Source organism: Pteropus alecto, unplaced genomic scaffold, assembly GCF_000325575.1.
Source record: "Pteropus alecto unplaced genomic scaffold, ASM32557v1 scaffold838, whole genome shotgun sequence".
Taxonomy (NCBI): domain Eukaryota; kingdom Metazoa; phylum Chordata; class Mammalia; order Chiroptera; family Pteropodidae; genus Pteropus; species Pteropus alecto.
In genome coordinates this window covers 34,421-41,983 of record NW_006441420.1, presented here as the reverse complement: position 1 = coordinate 41,983, position 7,563 = coordinate 34,421, and positions in this window count along the sequence as shown.

Sequence of the window (7,563 nt, the reverse complement as noted above, 5' to 3'; positions counted from 1 at the left end):
TAGTGTAAGAAATAAAGGGGAGAAAGCAGGAGAAGAGAGGGGAAACAGGAATGGACACTGAGACAGAAGAATGAAAGAAAGATGCTGGAGCTGGAAGGCTGTGTCAGTCATGAGCTCTGTGGCTTTTGGCAAATTATTTACTTCTCTGTGCCTTGGTTTCAACCTCAAAAATGGGTTGATTATGGTGAATTAGAAAGTGAGTGAATTAGAAAGCCCCAGCAGAAGGCCTGTGTCACTGAGGCACTGGAAGTGCAAGTGATTATTGCAAAATGTTTCTTGTTAGATTCCCTAGGGCCTGTCAGGAACCCACTGAGACCACCCTCTTTCCTCCGGGGGAACCACCTGCTTCTTGCGGAATCACCTGCCTCCTACCTCCACACCTGTTCCCAGGTTCTCTACTCCCTCACAGGCCTCCCTTGGTTTGCTGCTGTCCAGGGCAGGAAGTCCCAGCTCCCTTGCTTGGCATTTGGGGCCTAGATTTTACTGTGGCAATTTTCAAAACCCCACCCCCTGCAGGCTGATTGCAGTTACTGGAATACCCTGAGCTATTGTACACTTGGAGGGCTTTGCAAAGAGGTCCCCTCCCCAGACTTTAGAAGGCCACTCTGTCCTGTCTTGCAGATTTCTGCATCCACTTATCTCCCCTAGGGCCCCTCACACCCACAGGTCCCCACTGGACTCATTGTCTTTTCTGAGTCTCTCTCCTTCCACACATTCTCTACTGTCCACCCAGTCACTCAGTCAGACCCAGGTTCCTATGTACCACCTTCCTGCCACCTCCCCAAACCTTTCAGTTCCCAGCCCTGTCCCTCTGTTCCCTGACCTCTGTATGATGCTGCCAGTCTCCCTCCTCTCCATCTCCATAGTCCCAGCCTGGCTCAGCCCTCGTCCTCTCACCCAGCTTCCTCTTTTGTCTTCAGTGTCTCACTTCTAGTCTGTCTCCCTCATGGTCCCAGAGGGGTCTTCCTGCATCCAAACCTGCCCAACCCTATCCCTCCCATGGCTCCCCATGTCACCCCTCTTTCTAACAGAGTCCAGGGTCTTCAGTTTGGTGAAGGACTCACCATTGCAAGTCAGTGCTCCACAAGCCACAGGGGCGGCACATCCTGGGGACTGGAGGTGAGACAACTGCAGCCCCACAGAGTCGGCCACTGGGGTCTCTGTCCACTCTCCTCAGCCCTTCCCACCCCTCTATCCATCCTACTGGCTCCCCCACTCCCCAGGGTAGGGCGTCCTCCTCCTTGTCTTTCACCAGGCAGCCGCCAGCACTAGGAGAAGCAGCATAGGGGTTTGAGTGGCTGTCAGGGTTGTGGTGCCCAATTCCTTGGGCACAGCAGGGTGGAGGAGTCTGGGGGAGTGAGGAGTGTGTGGACTACGGAGAAGAGCTGGGCCAGGGAAGGAAAGAAAGGCCTGCCTGGTGCTGTCTGTGTGGCCTTGGATGGGCTGCTGGCCTCTCCTTGCTGGCTCAGCTGCAGGCACAGGGGCCGCCTCACTGTCCTCAGCCATGCTGGCAGGTTCTGCGTCAGGGCCTTTGTGCCAGCTGTTCCCTCGTTCCCAGCTTTCAGTGACTTTCCAGCCCTCCAGCTCCAAATACATTCCATCACCCTGTTTCAGTTTTGCCTGCATAGGGCTTTATACACTTAGATTTCTTCTCTTTATTTGTTTACATGTTTTTGTCTCTCCTGATTAGTGTGTTGACCCCACCGGTGCAGACTTGGTCTTGTTTGGTGATGTATCTCCAAGTTCCAGGTGCCAGGAAATGGTTAATAAATTTTGGTTGTGTGAATGAATGGTTATAACTGTAAGTAGAGACGGCACATAAAACTAAATATAAATGACAAAGTGATTGGAAATGAGGGAAGAAATTGAGAAAAATGTACTTATAGTGAGAGCTTTTTAAAATATTCCTCTTGGACCTTGTCAGATCTTGTAGATAGATAAGTATGACAAGGACAGAAAGACTGAATAACACCACAATAGGTTCGACTCTGATCCTACAAAAAAAATTAGGATTTTCCTAAAACCATGTTCAGTTACAAAGCTGATTACAGACTTGGCCACAGAAAACCTTAATAAAATGACAAGGTCACGTTTTCACAGGGCATAGTCTCTCATATTCTAGTAACATCATTTCATGTTCATACATTACTTCTGGCCCGTCTAATATGGCAGCCACTCGTCCTCTGACTGTTGAACTTGTGAACTTGCGGGTCTGAATTGAGATGCACTGTCAGGGGAAAGGATGTGGGATACCTTACTAAATAATTTTTAAAATATTGACTCTGTTGAAATGGTGCCATTTTAGGTTAAAATATATTGGGTTAAATAAAAGATATTGAGTAAAACTCAGATTGTGGTTTAAATGATTAATTATTTAAAAGGATAAAATAAAAATTAAATTACATTGTTATATAGAACAGATTAGTGGTTATCAGGGGTTAGAGATGGGAGTTGTTAGGATGGGATCAGGTCAGGTGTCTTGCTTGTGGTTGTGCTTACACAAAGCTACACATGTGATGAAATTGCATACACGTGCTCTCACACACATTTTTAATGGGTTAAATTGTGTCCCTCAAAAGACATATGTTGAGGTCCTCACCAGTGCCTTAGAATGCGACTTTATGTGGAATAGCATCTTTAAAGAGGCAGTCACGTTAAAATTAGGTCTTTAAGGTGGGCCCCACTGCAGAATGACTGGAGTCCTTATCAGGACGGGAAGTCTGGGTGCACAGATATGCACAGCAGGAAAGTGTACTAATTTTTCCCCAGAACACTGGTTATGTCGACCAGAACAGTGTTGTTGTTTTTTTCAATTTTGTTTCTACTAGAGTTGACATTCAATATTATATGTTTCAGTGAGCAGCATAGTGGTTAGACATTTCGACAACTTACGGAATGGTCCCCCATAAGTCTGGTAACCATCGACGTCATAAATAGTTATTCCGGTATTATTGACTATTTTCCCTATGCTGTACGTCACATCCCTAGGACTATTTTATAACTACCATTTTGTCCTCAATCCCTTCACCTTTTCTGGGTGAAAAAGGCCAGAATAATGTTATTGAGAAATAATGACTTGGGTCTGTTGATCCGTTTATCCGCACCTAAAAGGATAAATTTCACCGCGAAGACCCATGGCTCCTGTAAGGTTTTATTGTAGTGAATCTGCAGTGTTCCAGTATTTGTTTTTCAGTTCCTTTCATAATAATTATGTTTGTTAGACGCTGTCACATTTCGGGGCTCATCTGTATTAATTTGATCATATTTCCTCCTTTTAGATTTCATAATGACTGTTACATTTATAGATTTTTTAGAAGGTACAAACTTTGATTCTACGAGAGGAATGAGCTGTAGAGACCTGCCGGGCAGCACTGTTCCCGCGGTTAACACTGTTGTATCGTGCACTTAAAAGTCCAGTGGAAGGGTGGATCTCATGTTACGTGTCCTTACCGCACTAAAAAGTGGTGAGAACCACAATAAAATTACGTTCGTGGGTCATTTGGAGAATGTGGATATGAATGGGGCATTAGGTGATATTAAATATTTACAAATAATTTTGCATAAGAGTATAGAAGTTTTGGGTGACTTTTAAATCTAGGATTATTTATGAGGTGAATTTTTAAGGCGTACCAATAATACATGATTAATGAACAACCTCATATTTTGACAAGCTTCTAGAATATACGTTAAAGTGTTTTGCTCTGTCCCCTGCCCTACCCAAAGGGGGAATCTTGAAACAGATGATATAAGACTGGGAAAATGTTGACAACTTTTGAAATTGTTTTAAGGGGACTTAGAAATGCATTTTATTTCATTTTATAAATGCCCAAATTTTTCATTTCAAAATACTTAGAAGAAAGAAGGTAGTCATACATTACTGGGAAAGTATGTTTACCATAAATTAATTTAATTCATTATTGGTTACATATTGATTAAAATTTAAAATCTGGCTCTTATTTCTATAGGTAAATGTACTTGTCAATTGTCCTTCGGTGAAAAAGAGATGTACCAGATCCCAGGCAGCGTCATCTTTTTTGTCAGGGGAGGAGCCACTGAGTAAAGGGCGCCCTTGGTTAATGGTTCTCATCTGGAGAGATGAAACGTACACTTATTCTTTTAAATTTAATTTCTCTTTGGCTTTATGAAATTATCTGAAGGAAGCTATCATTTAATTTTTACTTATTTTTTTTGAGCATTTTATTTTTAAATTACACTGGGGTTTAAAATATTTTTTTCTCATCTTAATAGAGGTGACATATAACATGGAGTAAGTTTAAGGTATATAACAATGATTTGACATCTGTTTATTGTGAAATTATTGCCACCTTAAATTTAGTTAACATCTATTGTCTCACATAGTTACAGTATCTTTCCTTGTAATGAGAGCTTTTAAAATCTAGTCTCTTAGCAACTTTGAAATAAACAATACGGTAGTCCCCCCTTATCAGCAGGGGATATGTTCCAGAACCTCCAGTGGATGCCTGAAACCGCAGATCGTAATCAAGCCTATATATACTATACTTACATATCTGCAATAAAATTTAATTTCTGAATCAGGTGCAGTAAGAGAGTAACAATAACTGCTAATAGAATAGAGCAGTTGTAACAATATAGTGTAATTAAAAGTTTGTGAATGTAGTCTCTCTCTTAAAATATCTTTTAAATTTTTTCTCAGCTATTTCATTTAACATTTTCAGACCTCGGTTTCAGGGCGTGTAACGAAAGCCATGGAAAGCCAAGGCTAAGAGGGGAATAAAGTACAGTATTGATAAGTAGTCATCATGTAGTAGATTACAATGCTGGCACCTATTTATCTCACAACTGGAAGTTTGTACCTTTTGATCCCCATCACCAGTAGACCTCTGCACCTCCCCCGCACCCCCCTACCCCCATCAGGGTACCACAAATAAGATGTCTGTTTCTGAGGTGGTGGTTTTAGATTCCACATATGTCACATAGTATGTCTTTTTCCATGTGACTTATTTCATGCAGCGTAATGCCCTCAAGGTCCATTTTTGTTGCAAACAGAAGCCTTTCCTTTTATTGCTGAATAGTATTCCAGTGTGTGTTGATGTGTGTGTGTACACACTCACACGTATGCACATATCCCATTTCTTTATTCATCAGGCGAGAGACTCCTAGGTCATATCCATGGGTTGGCCGTTGTCAGTAATGCTGCAGTGAACGTGATGGTGCACGTCTCTCTTGAGTCTCTCTCGAGATAGTGATTTTTATTCCTGAGAGAAGTAGTTTCAAAAAAATGTGCTTCATTTCACACTGACTAGTCAGTGTGACCCTTGTTCAACCCTTTGGGGAGTTCTCACTTGTCGTTTCATGGCGTAGGAAGAAACAGAACCTTGGGCATATTGGTGGAAAGTGGCAGTGGTTTACCTTTCCTGAAAAATCTATAGTACAAGAGGCCAACTGAAGCAGACTCTGACTGCAGAGTGGTGGGAAGTAACTTAGTCCCGGGACTTACCAGGACAAAGAATGTGTGACTCTGTCCCATAAGGATAGAGATGGACCGTACTGGAGAGAGTTCTTATTGCTTGGTCGTCCACCCTGTCCGAGTTGCCCACCTAGCGGGGAAAACTGGCAGTGGTTTTTCTGTCTCAGAATCTCTGCCCCTCATTTGCTTATAATTTCTCTGACCCATCGTGTGTCTGTCACCCGTTCTGCAGTGGACACAGGTACACTGCCCAGCCTATTCTCCTTTGGGCAGGTACAGGCACAGGTAGGTCCTCGCAGATACTGGAGAGTGTAGAGGAGCCAGGGAGTTCATCACTCTCCTACTTTGCCTCAGGTGGCATCTAAATCGGGGCTGTGTCTTTGTTCAGATGATGCCTTGGTTGCTGGGATCCAGGAATACCCCCTCCCCATTGTCCCTCTAGTTAATTAGTGTATGTAGAAATTCTATTAAAAAGATTCTGCTATACTGTATTATGGAAAGATTTACTTTGGGAGACTTGCTTTGGAAAGATTTTACTCAATTTTGCTGTGAACCTGTAATAACTTAAAAAAAGTCTTCAACAGTTCAGAAAACACCACACACACACACACACACACACACACACACACACACACACACACAAGCAACAAAGAAAAAAATCCTGATTGTGAATTCAGTTGTAATCAGCTTTATTACTAACAAAGCAGATTATCATTACTAATCCTTTGTGTATTATCAGATATGCATGAATGGTATCATTTTCAAAGGCTTCTGTCTGGTTTCCATCACAACTTGTTGAACTGTCCTCCACTGCTCCTTTGGTTCATTTTCATCAAAGCTGTGATGTAAACACCTTCCTGCTGGTCTCCTGGGGATGGAGACTCCAATCACCTGAGTGCAGAAAATCAGACAGTGGATTGTCCTATTATTCTGTGTAGCCCATAGGAAGGGAAGAGGGCGAGGACCCCAGGACTCAGGGTAGTTTGAGAAGAATTCTGAGGGCAGGCGGCTCACTCAGCGCTGGTGCTGCTCTGTCATTCCCCCCCCTCCCCCACCTGAGCCCTATCTGGATTCCACGCCCCTTGGAATCCACCCAGAGTGCCTGCCCTTTCCCAGCCCCTCACACTGCTCAGAGGTCTCAGGTATCCTGAGTCTGTCATCTTAGCCCGGCTCTACTGAAAACAGCCTGAAAGACTAACGTCTGCACCACTGGGGATTAGTTAAAGATACCATTTCATGGGCCCCACTGCAGACCTGCGGCATCGTAACTTAGAGTGGGGTTCTGATCCCCAAAAGATCTGTGTGCACATTAAAGCTTCAGAGGAGACGCTTTGCTAAACGGTTCCCTTCTGGTTTCCAGTTAAATCACATGAGGGGTTTTAAGAAATAACATCACCAGTGTACTCCTCTACAGAGTTGGTCAGCTGGTCTGGGTGGAGCATCATTGTTTTATCTTTTTTTATCTTTTATTTTTATTTTTTAAATTAATTCTGTAATTTTTTGGTGATATTGGTTAATGAAATCCAATAAACTTAAGCCGTACATTTTAACATAAGGCATATAAATATTTACATTATGTTCACTTCCCGTAGTTAAGATTTCTTTCTGTCACCACATATTTGACCCCTTTTATCCCGTTTACTATCCCCCTCCACCACCCTATGTTTGTTTGTCCTGTTTGTTTGTTGCTTTTAGGTTTATATCCCACATATGAGAGATATGTGATTTTGAACTTTGTCTGGCTTATTTTGCTTAGCATGATTATCTCGAGGTCCATTCATGTTGTCGCAAATAGCAGGATTTCATTTCTTCTTACGTCTGAGTAATATTCCATCGTATATATGTACCACAGCTTCTTTAACCAGTCTTCTATTGTAGGATACTTTGGTTGCTTCCACTGTGAAGAATGCCGCTATGAACATCGATGTGTAAATATCTTTTTAGATATTGGTTTTTAAGTCTTTGGGGTAAATACCCAGTAGAGGGATTGCTGGATCATATGGTAGATCGATTCTTAGTTTTTCAAGGACCCTCCATACTGTTTTCCATAGCGGCTGTATCAATTTGCAGTCCCACCAGCAGTGTATGAGGGTTCCTTTTTCTCCGCATCCTCT